At 33.5% G+C, this 24,565-nt stretch overlaps 2 protein-coding genes across 5 annotated transcripts in view; one reads left to right on the forward strand and one right to left on the reverse strand.

The window, feature by feature from the left end:
* pip (heparan sulfate 2-O-sulfotransferase pipe) overlaps nt 1-24,565 on the reverse strand; it is a 398,529-nt gene that overhangs the window by 319,692 nt on the left and 54,272 nt on the right. The window lies entirely within an intron of this gene.
* The window catches only part of LOC142326472 (putative tubulin polyglutamylase TTLL9), a 388,004-nt gene that overhangs the window by 170,964 nt on the left and 192,475 nt on the right, over nt 1-24,565 (forward strand). Inside the window, exon 1 of one of the 3 annotated variants that reach the window (XM_075369044.1) lies at nt 6,771-6,822. The exons of the other annotated variants lie outside the window; for them this stretch is intronic. The gene's annotated coding sequence lies outside the window, so the exon portion shown is untranslated. Of the gene's footprint in view, nt 1-6,770; nt 6,823-24,565 lie in introns of those variants that run through there. 3 annotated transcript variants of the gene reach the window in all.

Below are 24,565 nucleotides of genomic sequence, written 5' to 3' on the forward strand. Positions count from 1 at the left end.
GTAGTGTAAAAGATGATCTCAGGAAGAAATGGAAAGAATTTTTGGATACACTTTAAAAGTGAAAATACAAAAATCGTTCGTACAAGTATAGATCCGGAAACGCTTTATTTTCAAGATAGTTTATGGAAAAATTCGTCCTAATTTCTGCTCCTAGAATAAAATGTAACCGTACTCAAATTCTTGGGACTTAAATTAAGAGATAAGATTGATGGATTTTTACCAAAGAATTGAATAAAATAAACCCCAGAACTGTATTTCTAGTAATTTTTTAGAGAATTATTGTAACAAACAAAAAATTGATATCACAAAACACGATTATTATTTTTATCTTTTTGGTCTGATGTACGACGATTAAATTGCTAAATACGAAACAAAGATCTAAGAATCGGAAAGAGATTCTTGAAAATATTAATATAGAATGTGGCAGGTTCGCCACAAAACCGAAACAAACTGTTCATTGATAACCTAACTTAAACTTTCTCTTTTTCTGTTTAGCCTCCGGAAACACCGAAAGGCATTACTTCGGAGGATGAATGAGGATATGTATAAATGTAAATGAAATGTAGTCTTGTACGGTTTCAGGTCGACCTTCCTGAGACGGTGATTAACTGAAACCCAACCGCCAAAGAACATCGGCATCCACGATCTAGTATTCAAATCCGTGCAAAAGTAAGTGACTTTACTAGGACTTGACAAAAAGCTCGGTGGGCTAACCTCTTTTTCTTTTTCCTGTTTAGCCTCCGGTAACTACCGTTTAGATAATTCTTCAGAGGATGATATGTATGAATGTAATTGAAGTGTAGTCTTGTACATTCTCAGTTCGACCGTTCCTGAGATGTGCGGTTAATTGAAACCCGACCGCCAAAGAACACCGGTATCAACGATCTAGTATTCAAATCCGTGTAAAAATAACTGGCTTTTTTACTAGGACTTGAACGCTGCAACTCTCGACTTCCAAATCAGCCGATTTGGGAAGACGCGTTAACCACTAGACCAACCCGGTGGGCTAACCTAACCTAACTTAACATAACCATATAACTAATGATTATTTTTTTTAAATCGATGAGGACACCGCATGACATCTTGTATGCTTATTAAATTAGATATACACATTTTTTTACAACCATAGGTTAATAATTATTAATAACTCAACATATTTAAATAAAAAAATAAAAAAAGGGAAATGAAGTCGGATTCGAACCGATATGCCTTTCCCCTTGTACGATCCAAATATTTCATTAATTAAAATTTTATTTAGCTATAACTCTGGAACCGATGAAAATAAGAATCATTTATGATATATTGTTGAAAAGCTCTCGATAAGGGTTTATTACCGTAGTTAAGAAAAAGTCCAAAAACCAATTTTTTTAGATTTTTGGCTTTTTTGGACACTTTTGATCCAGTCGATTGCAATCAAAAGGGTATTGCACAACTAGATGCTACACCAGTACTAAATTCAAAATTTCAATATTCTACGGCTAATCGTTTTTGAGTTATGCGAGATTTATACGTACGTACGTACATACAGACGTCACGCCGAAACTTGTTGTGGATTTAGGGATGGTCAAAACGGATATTTCCATTGAAATCTGAAAAACGAAATTATTCGCGATCAGAATACTTCCTTTATTTCGTTCAAGGAAGTAATAAGTGGTTTCATAGTAAGTAGTTTAACAGTAAGCAGTGCACAACTATAATATTGTAAACGCATCTTTAAAAGATGGTTTTCTAATACGCGTTTCATATAATTAAATTGCCAGTAAAAAAAATATTTTGCAGTTTTGTAGAGAATGTAATTCTAAGAAAATTTATGTCAGCGACGTCAACAATGTCATGAAGAATAATTTAACACTGAATCTTAAGCGATTATGTAATACCAGAAGAACGTAAACAATTTTTAGATGTACAATTTAATCGTTTTTATTCAAATAATAGCGTATCGTATAATTATATAAAAACAATAGGTTTATATAACGATACGTTTTTTAACAAATTTAATAAATACAAATCAATAGATAAAGAAATATAATTTCTAAAAAATACAGAAACGTCGAATAAACGACTCTAGAAAATAAATCGTGTTACACAAATAACTTGTAATGAAAAAACAAATAAATTTTGCGAAGACGTTATAACATTATCAATACCGGACAGTTTATTGTTTACAGATTCTAATTGATATTAATTAGACTGTAGCGAAACATTTTAATATCGATCCACAGCAACCACCAATAATGTATTTGAATAAAAATAAATTTTATATATATTTAATGATCTTACACAATCAGATTTGAATTAAATTAATCAATCTAAAAATCTTTATATTAGTATATGAAGGTATCGATGTTCCATATTTAGATAATGTAATAAAAATAGATTTATAACATTATCACGTAATTACATTGCGATTGAAAAATAAATAAATAAATAAAATAAGATCTAACAAAAAGTTTTATTTTTTCAGCAATGACTTTTTTAAATAGGCGCTTTTTTTTTGCTTACTTGGTCCGAGTACTTAGAAGCAATATGAAAACACATCTAATAAAAATAAAGTGAACGATTGCAACGATCATCGCACGGTATTGCTGTTAACATTTATGCGACTTATGAAATATTATTTTCACTACTACCTATCATCTAGCTGATGTAGCCGAACGGATTAAGGCGACAAACAGCCGTAGTCAACCGACTCGAAAGCCAGCCAGATTTTAATGTATGCGAAATGCAGATTAGTAATAATTTCTTATAAACAGACACACCGATAATAATTTTAGTTGTTTTTTCTTTTTTATCATCTTTAACCTCATAAAAAGCCGATTCTCTAATCTGGGGTTCGGTTTTATTATAATAAAATTCAATTAATTCTTTTCTTTATTATGATACCGTGCTTTAAATTATTTCCCACCACTCTGACAAAATTTTGTAGCGTTAAAAAAAACCGTATTTATATCGAAATTAGCTTAAAATCGGTGAAAATACCATACGAATAGAAATCTTTTATTTATTCGTAACATACGTGGACTAATATGCTACTACACATGCGTAGAAAAACTGTAATTTACATAAGTAGAGATTAAAGATCAACGCTACTGTAATATCTATTTAAACCAAAAAAAAACAAAAAAAACAACCAATTATAAAAAACTGACAGCTGCTATAGGGAATCCCCTGACGTCATTGACAGTCTATAACTATAGAATGTTAATACTATAAAATACATTTACAACAAACTATGAATTGTGACGCAGAAGCTGATCGATAAATTTACTGTATTTTGGACTTTACATGAAATTATTTTACTGTTGCAAATCTGAAGGACCATATACAATAAAAGAATCATTGAAAAATGATGTTATACCCCGTTTTCGCCGAAACTGATGATGGCTGATCGATCGATGCAGAACCTCATCGTAATTTTTCTTAAATTTACAAGATGGAGTAAATTTATTGAAAAATTGACAGTGAAAAGTGAGTTTGAGGTGAATTGACGTATGCGAATTTCGCTCTTGTATCTTGAGAACGGTTGGACCTAGATGTATCGGACTAGGACCTATCGTTCCGGGAGATCGCAAAGTACCCTTTCAATTGAGCCTTTCAAAATCGCATCAGAATCGGCCTAGGACGCACCGTTTTCGATTACGCCCTTTTTTTATTTAATGAAAGATACGTCTGAGAAATCCCGTTTCTTATGTAAAATATAAATAAAATATCATATGTCAATAATTAGCTATCACAACTATAAAAAATTTTTAATTCACAACACCCGCTTTCGCTGAAAGTAATGATGCAGAACATCATTAAAATCATAATTTTATCATTCATCATAATTTTACAGCGTTAACCGAGTAGCTGTTAGATTATAAAAAACAATAACGATTTTGAAATTTGAACCGTAAACAATGATCATCGTATACCTTAAATAATGATCAATGAAAATGATATACCACCCGTATCGCTGAAAGTAGTGAAGCCTACATCATCATCAAACACCACGATTAATCACGGTGTTTGCGGTTAAAACATGTTTTAGTGTGAATTTTTTATTAAATCAACTGTTTCAACACGAACACACATTCATCATTGAAAGTAGCCGTTCTTTAATGTATTCGAATAAACCCGTGAAAAAATACGTCCACATACTGCATCACTTTGACCTTTGACCCCTTGACAAATATTTATTGGTTCTTTGTTGTAATTTTTGGAATCATCTCAAACCGGTGTTTTACTATGTATTTTGCAGGGAGAGCATTATTCCGGCGTGAAAATTTAACTAAAAGCAGAAAGTAGGAGGAGTGGTCTCCCTTGAATGTGCCATCTTTCTGATGACGGAATCAAAGGCCGAATTGATGTAGTATATGGACATATTATACTATGTAGTATAATATAATAATATATAATAGTATAAATATATACAATAGTATAATAATCTAAAACATATATATATATTTTTATTGTACCTTACAAAAAAAGCTACAAAAGCTTCAATTTGATGAAAATATTATCCGAGAAAAAAATTGCAACAATGTTTAATGATATTTGTTCTGACAATAATGTTTTCAAATATTATAATTAGAAGCAAAGGATACAAGTTTTATTTTATTAGTAAATAAAAAGAAAGAAAAATCTCTACTAATTAATAAATAAAATATTAGTCGGTATAATAAAAAAATGTTTTTGTTTTTTGTTTAATTAGGTCTTGTACGATAGAGTTTGAGTTTGAGGAAGTGTGGTAAACATAAAGGATCCCCACAAAACGGGCTGATTGTTATCAAACAACCAATCCAAAATCTCATTTGATTGCTTTGTAGACCGATACTTCTCTTTCTTTTGGTATTTTTATAAGCCTCAGGCTGAAGATGGAAAACTTTGGGCAATGTTAAACCTATTATAGGCATTACCATCACTGTTAGATAAATCTGATCCTACTTCCAAATTTGGATCTTTATTCTCATCGTCAATTTCTCCTTCAGATCCAGAATAAAAAAATTATTTCATTTAGAATTTTAGGATAAATTTCATTTGAAATTTTTCATTTGAAATAATATCGATAACATCGATACCACAATCTGAATCTGACGGATCGTTTATCAGGCTTATTGTTTTTGGGTCATCTATGCGATAACGTTGAAAAAAATGTTTACTTAGATTAAATAATAAATATTAGAAAACAAAACGATAAACGCACCTGGAAAAATCAAAACGACTCGCATAAGAAAAATAATAGAATGTAAATCACAACGTAAACTACACTTTACCGGCGTAAAACATACGAATATATTAGAACACTAAGTTACTAAAAAGTATAAAAGAACACGGTAATTCTTTCACTAATAAAAGTTAAACATATTATAGATAACTTAGCGAATATCAATATAAACAAACGACAACATCAAGCATTACCTCGAAAGAAATGACCGTAACCTAACTTTTCGCCGGCAAGAAACACATGTTGAATATCATTATGTAGTTTCAAAAACATCTAATAGATCGCAGTAAGAGGTACTCAGAATCGTTCAAAATTAATTAAAGATCGTTGTATGTGTCCTATTCTGGAGAATAGAATGCAGGAAGAGCGGGCTACACTCGGGGTTCGGTCATTCGTCCGCGTTACGTTATGCGGGTTTTACTTGGGTGTAGGATTTAAAGTGTTAAGATATTTGATTTTTATTAAAAACAAAACAGATCGAAACGTTGTAGAAAAATACTGTTTTATTATTTCAAATTAAACAATCATTTCAATATTATAAAATCTTCATCGGTTATCCTTTCTTGATGCCCGACCCGTTTCATATCCCGCTGACAATTTCTCGTCATAACGATCCTCTACCGTTCCGATCAACCTTCCTAGCATTTTTCAAGTCGTCTCTTCAATTGCAGTATCTTTTTCGTGGTCTTCCTCGTGAATGATTGCTCTCGATTTTTCCCTGTATTATTATTTTCTCAAGAATATCGCGGGACCTACGAACTATATGGCCGAAAACGCGGAGGATGTGCTGGAAGCATATTACGGACAACCTCCTCTATATACCCAGCTCGTTTATAATCGAGTTGTGCGACCTCTTTTCCGCCTGTTTGACGCGGAGCATTCTTCTGTGGGCCAACATTTCGAACGCATCAATTCTCCTCCGGTCTTCTAACTTGACGGTCCTTTGTATTCCTCGTGATTCCCTTATCCTTCCAAATAGCTGTCGACTTTGTAAGCGCCTCCTTTGTCAAGGTCGACGAGTCCCCATCTTTATCTATTGCGGATTCCTACGTAATCGAAACGATCTACGTATTAGAAATCACTCGGCCATCGTCGGCTAGAAGATCGCTGGTTCTGTCTACTACAGTAATTTTTGTTTTTCCGGTGTTTAATTTCAGCCCTAGCGCCACACTTTCTTGCTGAACTCGATCTCTTTCATTTCAATTTTGAGCATATTAGAAAATACAGTAAGTATCGTTTACAGTGATATCGGATAAAATGACATATCGGATATAGCGACCAAAAACTTGTTTCTTGGTCGGCTTGGTATATTGTTAACTGCAGTATATACAGTAAATTGTTTATAATTGCATCGGTTATTATAATTTGTTTTTTTTTACTGCGACGCAACATTTTATCGCTTGTAATGAGGAACGGAAGTGACTCGTCAGTAACGTAGTATAATTTACATTGTAGCTACAGAAATATTTTGACGGTTAAAACGAGTCGCCTTTTCCTCTTTAACTGAATATGAATTATATTTCTTGTTTTTCTTATCTTTTTCAAATTATTGTGAACTGAAGCGGCCACCATCAGTTATTATTAATCTTTTACTGTGAGCGTATCACATCGTGCGGGTACAGTATTTTATTTTACGTATCCTGTGTAATTCATTTAATTATAACTTCACGAAAAACATTCGCGATAGAGAAAAAGGCGCACATTATCTGGCGGTTATTGATTTGCTTGGCATTTCTCCCGCCATCACCCGATTCGGTCGCCCTAAAGCATAAGACCGAATTTCTGTGCTTCAAACGGCGACTGAACCTCGAACAGTTTAGCGTCCGATACCCTAACATAGCTCCTAGAACTTACCTAGCTCTGTGCCATACCACACGTGTCCCAACCGCTCACTTATCCGTTTTAATATTACTTTCCGTTTTTAATATTATTTTATTACAGAAATAAATTATTACTATTATTTTACTATATTACCATACCCGTGTAGACATATTAAAGTAATACCACTAAGCTACCTAAACACGGGTTATTATGACTATCGGTTATAATGACCCGGTTCCTTGGAGGTTACTATAAATGATATTTGCTGTATTACTATTTCAGAGCCTATTATTTCTAGATATTAGAAAATATCTAGAAAGAGAATCGATTCGTTTTTAAATTAAGAAACGGATTCGTGAAAATATAATTTTTTCTTAAGGCATCTTTTGTATACCGGTTAAGCTTGTATAAGACTTCTCAAACAGCAGGCAACGTTTTACAATTTTTTTATTTTTTATTTTAATAAACGTATATCAAATCTTGAGAAAAATATTAGGAACCGTAAAACTAGATAAAATTACAAATAAGAAGCGATAAAGATCTTTACAAATACAATTGAACCGAAAAAATATCAGATTCCATCAGATCCATCCTATTTATGAGAATGAATGATAACAAGGTCACAAAATAAATCTTTAAACAAATTTACAACATAGAGAAGGGAAATTAATGGATTTCAGTGGTGTAAGAAGATCTAAAATAAAATTAAATTATCTAAAGAAACAGTATAAGATAGAATAACATTCAAAAAACCAACTTCTTGTAAATAGGGAAACAAAAAAAAGAATACGCCCAAAGGAAAGAGAAACGAATGCAAAATTTTGGTTCACGTGGTTCAGCCAAACTATAAAAAAAAACCATTACTTTTCCCGCTTTAGACACGAGAAACCGTTATAGAAGTTCCTCTATAAGATTGATTCGGGAATACCGGATCTTATTACCGGATATTATTCGTAAATTTAAAAGTATCCTTAAGAACAAAACCAAAATTCACAGTTTTTTTTCAGATCGGAAGACCGGCCATTCAAAATTTTTTAAAAAGTCAAAAGATTAGGGCTTTTTACGGAAAATCTAATTGTAAAGTTAATAATAACTATTAAAGAAGCCATCAAGGTAACGGAACTGTGTAATTCCGTTTTAATGAAACGCGTTTAAACATTTATCTTAATAAGGAAATTAGAAAAAGGATTTATTAACTCGACGTAAAGTTAATAAAAAAATATATATAATGGAATAATTTATTGACGTACTTGTTGAATGTTTAATTAAATAAACGCTAATGCGATGTATTAATTATAATTATATTACCCTACGAAAACGGTTTAATTGACAATTTTTACCAAATAATTCTAAAACTCAATAAATACGCTTTTCTAATCGCCGCTGAATTTTACGATTAGATGCAGTAGTACATGAAATAATACTGATCTATCTATATGTATAAAAATGAATGATCGTTTTTTTTTTCGCGTTTGCGTTCCTATACCGTTTGCGATGAAACTTTGGCGAGTTGTTATGCGCACGCCCGCAAAGGTTTCTGAATTAGTTTGGACCCCATAGTGGCGCCGGGTCAAGATATTTCGAAAAATTGTATTTACGGTCCGATTTGGCACGTATTCAGAATATATATTTGTTACGTGAAAAGAAAAAAAAAATATAAAAACTATACTCGCTAGGCGGCGCCGGTGTTGAGATATTTACGAAACAAACAAACAAACAAACAAATATACAAACAAACTTTATTCTTTTATGTAAATATAAAAGGCGATATTCGTACGTGTGTCCACTGTAGACTAAAAAAACTGCTGGACCAATTTACGAGCGGTTTTTTGCAAATTGTCCGTGTTGAGAAGGTTTAAAGCTATTGAAATCCTCGATCTGACCGGTAGAAAGAAAGTTAGGATTATTTTGAACCGACTGGTGTGTTTAGAGAGTATTCCGATAGGTAGTGCTGTTTTGACAATCGGATTTATTTACATTCTGACTTATATAAAGCGAGAGGTTAAATTTTGTGAAATTCCGTAACGTTTTGTAAGTCTCTTAATGTTCACTATTGATTGTGATGGTTTTGCAGACGTAGCACTTTTCGTTAAAAAGTTATTTTTTACCGACTACTGTGTTTAGAGAGTGGTTTGACTTAAATCCGATAGGTAGTGCTGTTTTTTTGCCGATTGGATTTATTTACATTCTTATAAAGTTAATGGTTAAATTTTGTGAAGTTCCGTAATGTTCAGATTTTAATGTTTTATCACACTTTCAATTGTCTTCATTTAATCTACATATATATATACACACACACGAGTTATACACTCAAATCTAGCAATAACGAAGCATTTCCAGGTCTGCTAGTGTTGTATATAAATTAACCTTTAGCAACATAAGTTTTGCTAACTTAACCTTCTGTTATATACACTGGGGTCCGATGGACCCCCAAAAAATTTAAAATAAATGTACTTTCTTTATTTTAAATGCGAGGTAAGTTTTCAACTATGTAAGTTAGGTTGGCAGCCCTTAATACTCATTGTCAAAGTTTGGCTTGCAAGTTGTTTACAGTCGTTGTGTTGTACGATTCACGGGGTCATGCCCTCCGTGTATACGTTTATGTTACTGCTTTATTTTTTATTCCGTTTAATTTTTAGATTATATCGTTGATTTTATGGTAATTTTGTGATATACATATATAAATAAGTTACGACTGACAAGCGTTTGTGTGACAGTGAAATACTGTCATTTTTACGAGAGGAAGATGAGACAAATGAAGATTCTTTATTTGGTGACGATATATATTTTAAAATGCGGAGGAAACAGAGGAGTCAGATGAATTTGAAAGCGGTAATGATGATGAAAGGCGGGTAAATGAAGCCATTATTTCTACCGGCAGCTGTAACCGACCTGATACTAGAATCAACAGGGTAGAAACCTTAGTATTAGCTGGCAAAAATGTTTATGTTTGGAGTAAAGACGAATCGACCCGAAGAGGAAAAAAATATTGTTACCCACCTTCCTGGTGGAAAGGAAAGCAAAAGATGTATCCTCTCCCCTTGAAGCGTGGATTTATGATAATATATTGAAGGAAATTATCCTCCGCACAAATCAGAAAATATCTCGCCGAATATTAGTCGTGAATGAAATCTACAGTTATCACCATGCTGCAAATGAAAAAGAACTTTTAGGATATACAGGCGTTCTTTACGTTGCACTTAATTTAACCTTTTTTTTTTTTAATTTTTTTATTTTACAAAAAGTTATAAGATTAGAAATGTTTCATAAACAGAAGATAGATTTTGGTTTCATTTTCTTTTACGTTGTGTAGCAAGAGAGTGACGGTCTATAAGAAACCTGAATTTAAAACTTTCCATATAAGGTGGAAATAGCAATTATATTTTATTTTTCTGTATTTCTTTACTAAATAAACACTTTTTTTAACTATTTAAGTGGAGTTTTCTCCTTTAAACAATATATATATATTTAAATCTACTGTGTAAATTTGTATAAAAAAATGTAAAATTAATCGCAGTTATTAAGAAAAATAATGTACAAGGAAATATTGTAATCGCGAAAAATTTCAGTTTTCAGATTTTAACGAAAATATCCATTTTGACCATCCCTGAATCCATTTTGACTAATTTCGGTGTGACGTCTGTACGTACATTTGTATCTCTCAACTCAAAAACGATTAGCCGAAGAATGTTGAAATTTTGTATTTAGGATTGTTGAAACATCTAGTTGTGGTGCACAACTAGAAAATCAAAAGGGGAGGTGCTCCCCTTTTGATTGCAATCGACCTGACCAAAATCTTCTAAAAAAAAACCCAAAATCCAACAAAAATTGGATTTTGGACTTTTTCTTAACCGCAGTAATAAGCCGTCAACGAGAGCTTTTCAATGTTATATTATAGGTGGTAGTTATTTACATCGGTTCCAGAGTTATAGCCAAATAAAAGGTTAATTAATGAAATATTTGGGTCTTGCAAGGGGAAGGCACATCGGTTCAAATCAGACTTCATCTCCTTTTTTTAAATTTAAATATGTTGGTTTATTAATAATTATTAACCTCTGATTGTAAAAAAAGTTTTACAATAAATAATAATTTAATAATAAAACAAAATAAATATCCAAAGTTATTAATGAAATAAAATTTTGTGTACTTTTCATTAAAAAAAAAAAATGTGTACATGTAATTTAATAGGCGTACAAGGAAGTTATGTGGTGTCCACATCAGATTTTTTACTTGTTCAAAATTACGAACTAGATTGACATTTTAAATACAATTTTTTTTTTTGTTTTATTTTAACTGTTTTATAAAGCAATCTTTTGTCCAATTTATTTCAGTAATCGTTTAGTAATAAGAAGATTCGTTCGGGAAAATCTTACTAGAGTTTGCATTGATAACTGATTTAACTATATAATTCATTCCCACTTTCATAATGTCATTTATGATTCACTATTTACACATATTATTATTATTACTATAACCATCAGTTACTTAATTAACAGTTTATTTTATGGGATCTTATCATAAAAAATCAAATTTAATTTCTTTCTTTTCTATTAGTCCGGGTTGATGAACTAAATAACGACTCTGTTTACGATAGGTCATTACAAAGAGAATAAAGCTGCCCCATACCTATACTTGTCACTTCCATACGGCTACATCTGTCTATTTAAAGGTTAAATAGCAATCTAAACAATTACTTTGCGAGAAAGTATATCTAAATACGGCAATATAGTCTTAAGTCTAAAGAATTTAAAATAATTCCGAGCTATTTTTATTCTTTATAATGCATTTCCAACTTATGCGAACTTTTTATGGAAAAGTTCAGTTTTATTCATCGTTTTATATCTCCTTTCTTGTTTCACTCAAATGTTCTATTTTATATCTGTTTATAGCCTATATTATTTTTCCCCCCTTTTTAATATTCTTTAATTTCAATTAACTAAAAAATTTCTTTAACTTTTATTCGTATAGAAAATCATCAATAAGTTTCATTCTATCCGTTTTACCCTTATGTAGTTATGTTAAGAATTTCCGTCTGTAGATTTGTATTTATGTCTGGTTAAAAAACTAAGTTTGTAAGCAAATAAATAAATATTTGCATCTTTTTCTTTAAGTGTCAAGAAATTATTTTTCATTACAGTCTTTTGCCTTGTTTGTCTTTTTTCTTTTAAACGTAAATATGAACCGATGTATACAAAAACTTTATAAAACCGAGAAAAGACATTAAAATGAGTCATAAATACCGTTTATATGCTATAAAATTATGATTCTCAATTTTTTTAAGCTCCATGACTCTCAAAAAGTAAAATAAAATGAATAATCGATACAGTGGCGGCTCGCGTATAGGCGCTATGGAACTGCAGAACCCCCTATTTCCTCCAGTTATTATCGATAACATTTAATATAACGAGTCCTAATTTCTTTAGTTCTTTCTTTATACATATGCAATATATAATCCTTACGTTTGATATCAGTAGCCATCCCCCAGTTTATGAAAAATATACAAAAATCTTTCTACGGGACTGTGCGCTTCACAGTTCCAGCGGCGTGGTGTTTGGCTGTTGTGCGCATGCGCACAACAGCCAAACATCACGCCGTTGCGTAAAATTATGTTAGGTAAAACATAATTTTGATCGATATGAGTGTAGCGCTGATTAAATTTTAAAGTCGTTCGTTTTCTGAGGCATTTACAGTCACTAACGGTGTTGTCAAATCTTTACTAGGCGCGGGGTTCGCGCTTCCGCGGTTTCGGTCGGTTAGTTTGAGGGAATCATGTAAAGATGTCCGTTTGAGGCCTACGTGAAGGCGAAATTTGATATGTATTTTACTGACGCAAATGTCTGCCGACGCATTTACATCGGTGGCATCCCGACCGAGGTCTGGCTGATGACTGTGAGGTGCAATCAGTTAGAGGGTTTAAAGACGACCTCCGGTAAAGTCCCTCGGGGTTTGGAAAGGCGGTAACATCACCCAACTTGCGCTGTTACCGGTGTGGCGACCGGTAACATCACTAGGTGGGTGTCTTCCCGTACGGAGTTTGGGATGTGCGCATGTGCACCTAGGAAGCTGCACAAGGCTGCGAAGAAGAGAAAGCACTGTCGCTTCCGCAGTGCTTACCCTGGTGGAAGGTAGTTTATTTTTTTACTCCGCATGTGTAAGGAACGTTCCTTGTTCGTTCCCTTTTCTAGTTCAGTCGGTGGAAGGAATACGAAAGCGCTTTAGTTTTTTTTTTCAGTAGTGATCAGAAGATGGCGGAAATCAATGGCTGTTTAATTGCCAAATCTGTCCAAAATACGCTAGAAGGGCGAAAAAGAAGGTAATTAGTAAAACCGAATTATGTATTTGTTTCTGTGTACATAGAAATATAAATTAAGTACCGTTGGACTATAGTGTTTTTAACCGGATATTTTATTAAGTTATCTAATAATACTTACAAATATTATCTGTATTGATATTTTATTATTTATTCGGTTAAACCGAATAAATAAATAAAGCACACTGTGCTTTAAAAACCGTGTTCCATATTGAATGCGGTAAAGTGAAATTTACATTGTTATCCTGCTTCCAGCTATTCTATTTGTTTCATTTTTTCCGGTTATTTTATTTTACATACTTTTACCATGGCCTTGAAAATGCCCAAAAAAAATTTTTTTCTGAAGCAGCACCCCCACTAATTTTAGATACGAAACGCCACTGGTTGAACATATCGTAAGTTCTCAACCTAAACCCGATGAAACCTAGTTACAGCAAAACTACAGGGTGTCCCATATAAAACGAAACCCAACCTTATATTGGTAGGTATTGAAATAATAAAAAGGCATGTGTAAAGGTAAATGTAATTTTTATTATTACCATCCGTTACCTTACATTTAGAGTAAATGTTGGAAGTGGCCGCCATCTTCTTGAATACAAGCTTCGATTCTTTTTACAGCGTTTCTTGCAACTTTTTTCAAAGTTTGTGACTGGATATTTAATACAGTTTGATCAATATTGACTTTCAATCGGTCAAGTGCTAGTGGTTTGTCTCTGCAGGCTATTTCTTTGAGGTAACCCCGTAGAAAAAAATCCGCCGCAGTCAAATCTGGAGATCTTGGTGGCCACAAGCCTCGACCGATAACCCGATTACCAAAGAATTCCTCGACGAAATCAGAAGTTGAACCTGCGTAGTGCGATGTCGCACCGTCATGTTGTAGCCGGCAGTGTCTGTCTTCCTCCTCCAAGAGTGCGATGAACTGCAATAAAATATCCTGATATCGTTCCGCATTAATGGTGTACTCGAAAAAAATAGGACCGATTATTTTCTTCCGCGATATCGTGCACCACACGCCCGACTTCTGCGGATGTAATTGTTTTTCGTGATAAACGTGGGGATTTTCAGCGCTCCAAATTCTACTGTTTTGGCTGTTTACGTAGCCATCCGAATGAAACCGTGCTTCATCTGAGAAAAATAACGAATCCGTAACGTTAATTCCCTCACGCAGAAATCGACGGAACCGTCGACAATATTGTAGCCGTTTTTCTTTGTCGGGCTCAAGAAGTCGATGAACCGTTTGAATGCGATAAGGTCGTAATTGTAATCGTTTGGTCGCCCGATGGACAGTCGATTTAGACAAATTAATTTCAGCAGACAAACGTCTGATCGGTTTATTTGGCGAGGCGAGTTATCGGTCTTTGATTTCAGCGACTGTATCTGTATTCAACACTGACGCAGATCTTTTGTGTTCCTTGTTATTAACAGAACCAGTTTCTCTAAATTTTGCGACTAACCTTAATACTGATGTTTTGTTAGGAGCCGGTTTATCCGGGTACTTATGGCGAAACAAATCTTGCACTGCAACCGCTGATTTTGTACTGAAGTACGACTCAACAGTGAAAACACGTTCATCTAGCGAAAACACCATATTGTCTCTAGCAATACACAGAACGTTATGATTGCATTGTTGTTACTATCGATAGTGTTCTACTGCGTCGCCGCGATGTTCATATGTTGGACGAGTCCATATCAGTAACGAGTAGGGGAGTAAGCTTGACTTTTGAAATTTCATGGATGAGTGGTTGATGGGTTGCGTTTTATATGGGTCACCCTTTTTAGCTACGTTGATAGCGGCGGGTATTAAAATGCATGTATGAAGCGTACAAACATGAGCGATTCACAGGTTTCAACTTGATGTGTTCGAGCTCCTTGTAATGTGGTTTGCTTGCATGATATTCGCTGTGAGACTGTTATATTAGGAACATAAAAAAAAATTCAGTCGGCCGAATATATCCCTTAAGATAAAAAATTATTTCTCGAAGAGATGGATACTGAATCCTTTAAGTGGAAACAATGTCGTAGCTGCTAAATTACCGGTTGACATCACGATTAGATAATCAAAATGTCCATTTTGTTATTTTTGTATAAAAATTTATATCTCAAGTTTGGATAGAGAAATCACATTAATCACAGAAATCCTCTGTGACATTCTGATATTGTTTTTAAGACAATAAAATTTAAAATTTTAGTTAACCGTCGTGTGTGACTGTGTTGATAACTAAAGCTTATCTATACGTCTAACAACAATGCAAACACAACCGTCTGCGGGGATCGGCAAGCCAGGTGGGATGCATCCACGAAAGGGAGGAGGACGCATCGTTTGATGCCGCACATTGAGCCGAGAGCCGAGAGGAAGTTTGGCGAACTGGGATTCTGGCTGACACAATTCCTGAGCGGCCATGGCGGCTTTCGTTCACACAGGTATGAACGAAGAAGAGCTAAATACCCCTACTGCCCCTATTATCGAGAGTTAGACACGCCGGAATACGTGTTATTCCAGTGCCCGCGGTGGGACGAGGAACGCCGCGACTGTACTGCCGTAACTGGGCATCTCGAGGTGGGGACCGTCGTCGGAACGATGTTACGAAGTTCGGTGGACTTCGAAACTGTGACGGGGTTTCTTTCGGGAATACTGCAACTGAAATATCGGGATGCGAGGGGGTGAGGGACAGCTCCGTACGGAACTGCCGTTCGCCCGCGCTTGCACGGGTGAACGGTAGCGATGAAGTGCGGGGACTCTCGAACCCCTGAGATAGAAGACTGAGTCTCGGCGTCCCTCCGTCGGTGTCCCCGTTAGAGGCGAAGCACAAAGGACTGAGTCTCGGTTGCTGAGTGATGGAGGCCAGGAACGGCGTAGCCGGGCCTGGCGGCGTTTCCCTCGTCTGGCGACTAGAGGCAAAGGCACTTCCTGGAACCGTGTTCATGTTTAATCGGGGGTCTGGTTCCGGGAAGTAGGGGGGGGAGGGAAAATCTTTTCTATGTAGTATACGGATCATGCGGACCATCAATCAAAATCTTAAAATTTATTGCCTAAAAAGCAATATCACCATGACACAGAGGATTATAAGGTAAAAATACAATTATTTCAAGGTTTTAAAGGGTTTTTCATCGTGAGTGTTTAAAAGTATTTAATTCTATTTTTTATTTATCACTTTTTAAAGATAAGTAGACCTGTGCCCAACATTGGAACGTTTATAGGCTGATGATAAAAGATCAATGTACTTGACCGGTGCAAATTATTTAATAACCCGCACAACAATGTAGTATTGCTGGAGTTAGAAAAACCTAGAAACATTTAAAAACCGTTTTGAAGAAACGTATCTATTGCAGCGCCCCCTGGTGGCTTATAACAGTAAAACATGTCTAAGAACCTGCTCTGGAATTATACCTATGTAATTCAAAACCCGCATCGAAATCGGTCTAGTAGTTTTTGAGGAAAATTAAAATTCTCACACACACACACACACACACACACACACACAACCTCTTACCCCAATCGCGCTGACCGTCTCCGTTTCGTCGTGGGTAAAAAATGGCTAGGTACTTCATGATTTCGGTGTTCTTTGGTAGTTCGGTTTCAATTAACCATACATCTCAGGAACGGTCGAACCGAGACTGTACAAGACTACACTTTATTTACATTCATATTTATCATCCTCATTCGTCCTCTGAAGTATTATCTGAAAGGTAATTACCGGAGGCTAAACAGGAAAAAGAAAGGTACTTCGTGATTTAAGAAAATTGTGTCAAACATCTTCAGAACAATTCAAAGAGCAGGTAGATGGCAGGTGAAAAAAATACAAAAACAAATTAAAAATAAAGCGAGTTTAACTACATAATTTATTACATAAATTCAGTTTCTGACCACTACAAAATGTACTTCCCGCAATTTAAATTCAACTCATGCCTGCTACAAGTAACCTTCAATATTTTCATTATTAAATAGAAAAAGCCAAACTTTAAGTTCCTTCAAGAATTCTTTCAAATTAGTTAAACTTGCAACGTACAAGTGCAGTTTATTGAAGATGCTCGATACGGCTTATGTAAAAATCGTCTATAAGCCTCAAAATTTGCTTGTGATACAACTACCATATATCTTGATCGCAACCGATCGAATAAACAAGGTAATATTTGTACAAGGTGTTAAATCTGTTGTAATCTAAGTTTTACGCCCTGTATCTTTATATTTTTTAATGTATTATTTCCAATTCTATAAACGCGCAAATAAAAGCGAATGATTTAAAGAAAGCTAAATTATACGTGTATGTAATTAATTGCATAAAAATAGAATTTTATTTACAATATTTTTTTTCTTACTTCTGTAGAACAGTTATTATACTTTGCAAGTAATAATGCGGGAATCCCATCATATTATTATAAGACTATATGTTTCCTGTAAGTTGTATGTTACGGCCCCTGATTAACGTGAGAACATCGTCGTTATATTGTTATTATTATAATTGTGAAAACGATTTAATATTATTTGAATTAAATAATTTTTAAAAATCCCGGGACAAGGCAAACGACTGTCATCTTTAACACTGTGTAAAAACATTATAAAAATGTGTTGGATACGAAAAAGAACCGGAGGAAACTTAAATCACGAGTGTAGTCGTAATTAAAAAAAAAAAATCTAATGTAGACACCACATGACTTCCTTGTACGTCTATAAGATTACATATACACGTGTTTTTAGAATGAAAATTATATAAAATTTTATATCGCTAATAACTTCAGCTTTTTTTCTCAATTATTATTTTTTATTATTGAATAATTACACAGGTGAACGACGGTAAAGTTGTTTGAAAATTAATAACTGAATCTTATAGATTTTTGTGTGCTGGTTTCAGGAAAACTAATCAAAAAATTCCATCGCGTACCGTTTTTTCACTAAATCAATTTATTAAAATATTCTCAAAATTAATAATATATTTTATTTATAAAACCTCGAATAAAAAATTAAACCTGTGTTAATTTTTTTAATAGTTTATTATCGGTTTGCTTTAGTGTAATGAATACAAATAGCGTTGGTAATTTTGTTTTGCTACAGTAAGGTAAGTGTCTAATAAGATGATCTAATACGATTAATTAGAGTGACTTCACGAGTCATTTTTGTCAAGCTAGCTAAGGTCATACCTTAAGAATGACTCGCTCGTTCCTACTCCCCTTTATTCTACTGAAATAAAAATAAATCAGTCGCAATTAGAACATTGTGTTAAAAGGTTTTACTAAAACCTTCTATAGCGTTTAGTTTTCTTTCAGTTTTTGAAGTTATTTTATTTGTGCTGTCCTTGTGTTTTTATATTTCAATACGGCTACAAGGGTTGTATTAATTCACCTAATAACTTCTGTTATATTTTCCGAGAATTTGTGGTGAAGAAACGTCAAAGAAATATTACAGAATTTGTTAAAAAAGTATACCGCGTTCTATTTGTGTGGAAGAGCTACGCAGATGGAAAAAAAACGGTTTTGAGTACCGATGATCTGGAGAGAACCACAAAATCACAGTGATGATTGCTACTTTTGTTCTTGTAATGTACAAGGTTTCAGTTTAAAAAAATAAGAAAGAAATTACGTATCCAAATTGTTATTCGGCAATACACTCTGTACTTCACGGCCCTAGTGTACCTGTACTTTCAGTTCCAGAAAAACTAGAAGATATACCGAATAACTCTGCAACAGAGTTCCAGGATGACGGCAACGATAATGATTTTATTTTTGGTAATTCTGAACCGCAACTTTTTTCACAGCGTGAACCGAACGACTTGGTCAGAGATTTAAGTGTTCCTTAATATTCAGTAGAACTTTTAGGATGTAAATTAAAAGAAAAAACTTACTAGCGCTTGGCACTTCTTTCTCGTGGTACAGATATAGAGAAAAGTCTTTACTCCGTTCTTTTCTGAAAATGGAATATTAATTTAACAATGTTCCTGATGTAATGGAGCAGTTGAACACAAAGTACCAAGTGAATGAATAGAGGCTGTTTATTGACTCGTCTAAAAGAAGCCTCAAAGCTGTTATCTTTCATAATGGCAACAAATAAGCTTCAGTGCCGGCGGGACACTCCTTGGATCTGAAAGAATGCTACCAAAATTTAGAATTAATTCTGTCTAAACTGAAATATTGCGATCATGAACGGATGATATGTAGCGACCTAAACTAATTACTATCCTTTTTGGCCACCGGGGAGGATACTTCAAATATCTCTGTTTCTTGTGTGAACGGGACAGTCGGGAAAAGAAAGAATATTGGACTTAGGGTATTACTAGAACCTGGGAACGAAAATATAATACGGAAAAGTTTGGATTATCCACAGAAAGTCCTTCTATCTCTACTTCACATCAAACCGGGATTGATAAAACAATATGTAAAGGCTCTAACCAAAGAAGGAGAGTGTTTTCACTCTCTTTCTGTCTGACAGTTTCCACAACTCTCAGAAGCCAAAGTGAAAGAAGGCGTTTTCACGGGTTCAGATATTCATAAACTTTTAAACCAAATTGCAGGACATTGAAAAATAAGCGTGGAAAGCATTTAAAGTCGTAAAGAAGTTCCTTGGGAACAATAAGGATTCACATTTTAATTGTATAATGGAACACATGCCAATGAACCAAGACTTGGGTTGTTCGATGAGCTTGAAGGTATAATTTCTGCATTCTCGTAATGATTACTTGCTCAAAAATCTTGGTGCTGTAAATGAAGAACAGGGTGAAATATTTCAAGGCACCGAGTTACAGCGTTCAACTCCTAGTAAAGCCAGTTATTTTTACACGGATTTGAATATTAGATCGTGGATACCGGTTATCTTTGTCGGTCAGGTTTCAATTAATCACACATCTCAGCAACTGTCGACCTGAGAATGTACAAGACTACACTGCATTTACATTCCTACATATCATCCTCATTTATCCTCTGAAGTATTATCTGAACGGTAGTTACCGGAGGCTAAACAGAAAAAAGAAAGAAAGGGTGAAATATTTCACCAAGATATAAAGCAAATGGAACATAGATACCGGGAAAGGTGGAATGTGAACATGATTGCAGACTACTGTTGCTGCATCCATAGAAACAATTCGAAAGCCGACTGCAACAGAAAATGTGGCGTGACAAGCGTTAAAAGGAAAAGAAAAAGGCCGTACAAGTCTTTCTAAAGGTAAGAAAATGTATAAAAATCCTTTCTTTACGTCCTATTACTTGTTTACAAAATAAAAGTTTGCCACGAGGAATACATATACAATATGCGTTTTTTCCATTTTATTTTTTTAGTATCGGGTAAAACTGTTACGCGATAGAAAAAATTTCGTTGACCAGTGTTATTTATAAATAACACAGGATTGATTGTAAATTTTTGGTTCCGTCGGTTGCAGTCAAAAGGGAAGGTGTTCTACTAGCTGTTACAACAGTCCTAAATCCGAAGTTTCAAAATATTACGGCTAGCGGTTTATGAGATGCGAGATACATAATTACGTAACAACTTACGTACAGACATCTCGCCGAAACTAGTCAAAATGGATATTTCCACTGAAATCAGAAAACCGTAATTTTTCGCGATCGCAATATTTATTTATATTAATTTACTCCGTACAAAGAGGGAAAAAAAGTTACAAAAAATATATATGTATATGAAATCGGATTCGAATCGATGTGACCACGGTTACTGATCCGACACGTTGTCAATTATACCGCATGACATAAAATAATAAAATTAACATATAAACTAATGCAAAATGCCGATACGGAAACCACAAAATATGTGATGCAGTGGGGTATCCACCACAGTGACATCGTGTAACTGTCCACTTTATTAAAGAATTGGAGGATCGTATCTCGCTTTCAAATGAAATAAGTTAAATGAAGCGCAGCAAAAAATGTGTATATATAATTTAATAGGCGTACAAGGAAGTCATGTGGTGTCTACATGAGTTTTATTTCTGTGAATTACACCCTTAAAACTGTTTTTCTTTAACACGGATCTATTTAATTATTCTAAATAAAGTTTTGTATTATATTTTGGTAAGGGTTAAAAATAATTCAACCCTCAAATATTTATTTAATTTCATTCATCTCTTTTTGTTTGATATCCAGAAAAAATGCCGTAAATGAATATAACGGGTAAACTGTCTTCTATTCACTTCACTGTAAAACGGAAAGAATACCATAACGAAAATAATATATATATATTCTGCGCATTGTATAGACAAAATCTTAATTTTATATATATAGATATATCCTTATGAGTATACAGTAAATATTAAATATTTTTCTTTTATTGTACTTATAACAATAATAACAATAAAATACAATTGAAACTGTTATGTAACAGTAATTTTAAAAAAAACCAAGGTTATGCTTGCCTGCGTTTCTCATCACATTTTTCTACATTTTACAAAAATACATTGTGCGGCTATTTATTTCTTCTTTTATATGACCGGATATTGTTTAAGATTTATTTTTAATTTAACAAAAAAAAATTAAGTCTAAGTTTAATTATTAATTTAAAAAAAAAAAAAATTGTTTTTAAGTATTAAAATATGAACGAACATTTTTATACAACTGGGGCAGTATATTCCCAAACTTCATAACTACGAAACTAAATTAAATAAAACAAGTGAAATATTAAAAATGAACGACTACAAAAAACACATTGATCTTTAATATAGGATAAAAAAGAGCCGGTAACAATTTTATAAATAGCATAACTTTTTTTCTTCAAATCCTTTATATTTATTTATACATACATATATAGAGTGTTACTAAAATGGTGGGCTGGCTATACTTTTTCGGATTCTACCTGCAAAACTGAATAAAAAATATCCTTAGGAAAAATGACAATTTCTCCTTCGTTTTCCCTCTGTCCGCCATTTTGTTATTTTTTTATAAAAATTTTTATCTCAAGTTCGGATAGACCATTGATTCCCAAAGTGGTCCAGGTGGACCCCCAGGGGTCCACGGGAGACTCTACGGGGGTCTACGTTGGCGTGACAAAAAAATGGGGGTTCACAATTCGTAAGCGGGGGTCCACGAAAATTCATCTGGTTTCGATAGTGAAGAACTAAAGTGTTGGCTTGACTTTGCGTATCGATCTAGGCAGATAATGTTTTGAGAAGCGGGTAGAATACCTTGATGAGGATATTCAGACGTACGTTCAACATTTAATCGCCCTGCATGATGACTTCAAAATCAGATTTGAAGATATTCTGACGATGGAAATACCACCACGGATCATAAATCCACTTGATGAAACGCAAGTGGAGAATGTGATATTACAAGAGGAGCTACTCGAGCTTAGCGCTAATGAGGAGCTGAAGGTGAAATTTAAAAGAGGGTATCAAACAGTTTGGCTGCAGGCAGAAATACCAGAAAAATATCCTGGACTGTGGGGAATTGCGAGAGAGCTTTTGATAGCGTTTCCCTCGTCATATCTTGTCGAAAAAAGTTTTAGTGTCTTTACAAACCTTTTACAAAAAAAAAAAAAAGGAGCAGATTCAATATCACAGAACGGGGAGATTTGCGCTTATTCCTAACAAAACTGAAGCCAAATATTGATAATTTGCTGTCAATCCATCAAGTACATCCCTCCCATTAAAATTGTAACTATTTTGTGATCGTCATTGTAGAAGTTACATTACGTTATTAATGTTTAATTTTAATTATATTATGACAATTTTATTATATTGCATTGCAATACGATAACGACAATAATTAATAGCGTAATCATTACGTATTTGAATAAATGCGACGCAAAAAAATATACTATTTTTCTTTTGCTTTTTACCACTCTGAATGGGAAGTTTTCTAAATAAAATAAGTGAGAATCGATTGCTTTCTTGTGCTGTGAGTAGATGTCAAAAATGTAAAGTCGGATGGAAGCGTTTTTTTTGATCGGCCAACTTTACTTTTTTGACATCCACACATCACAGCACAGTCAATGAAAAATTAACCGATCGATTCTCACTTTTTTTTTCGGAAGCTGTTAGTTCGTGGAACTCAGCCGTAACGCAAATTTTCATAGTTAGATCTAATCTTCACATTTTCCGTCGACTGAAAATACGGTAGAAATGTAGCTGTAGGTCCACCGGAACCAGCAAAATTTTGAAAGTGGTCTATGAGAAAAATAAGTTTGGGAACCTCTGGGATAGACGAAACACATTATAATTGGTAACCGTTTTTGTAATAAAGTTTTAAAATTAACAAAAAAAATCAGGACATAAATACCTTCGCAAATTACAAAATGGCGGCCATGTTTATTTTTCAATCCGTTATATCTCTATTGATATTAGGTTTATCAAAACCTATGTTTTTAAAATATTAAGCTTTTATTTCGACAAAATGACGTTTTATTTTTTTTTAAATCTATTTACAAATAATCGAGTTATGAGAGAAAATTGATGTAATTTTGTGTCGTAATTATTAGGTCTATTATTCTGAGAAAATTATTTGTTAATTTGATACTAATTTACAGTACTAAAGTTAACAATAAATAAAAACAATTAATATTTCATCGAATTGAACGTTAAATGGGGGACATGAAAACATACACGTTAATTATTTAACAGACACATTAACATTTGGTATCAAATATTAATGTAATTCCTCTATCCCGACCTGAGATATAAATTTTTATATAAAAATAACAAAATGGTGGCAGTGGGAGAACGAAGGAGAAATTGCAATTTTTGTTAATTTTTACAAGTAGAATCCGAAAACGTATAGCCAGCTCACCATTTTAGAAAGACTCTGTATATTTATATATTTATATATATATATATATATATATATAGAGAGAGAGAGAGAGAGAGCCTAAGACACTCCCGGTAACGTAACGATTCCAACGCGGGGTCATACATTTAAATCGGTCAGGCCGTTGATCTGCTAAGGGGGAACAAATATACACGTATACACCTCAAATACATTAAACTCCTTTTTAGACAATCGTGTAAAAAAATGCCTTATTATTTTTTTTTTTGTATTAAGTAATATTTATTATGCTATTTCATTTCAAAAAGTATATTTCATTTTTAAAAGTATAATTAAAACAATAATTTTATTTAAAATATTTTTATTCCAATATCTTTTGGGTTGTTCAACCGAGAAAGTACATGAAAAAATCATAGCTTTAATGTAAAAACTGTAATAAATTTTGTTAAAAAATATTGGTTTTCATTATTAGATTTTTTTTTATTTTGAAAGGTTGCCGAAATAGAAGTTATTTTTATTTTCGCAGCTATAGC

The sequence above is a fragment of the Lycorma delicatula genome, chromosome 6 (assembly GCF_047948215.1).
Source record: "Lycorma delicatula isolate Av1 chromosome 6, ASM4794821v1, whole genome shotgun sequence".
Taxonomy (NCBI): Eukaryota; Metazoa; Arthropoda; class Insecta; order Hemiptera; family Fulgoridae; genus Lycorma; species Lycorma delicatula.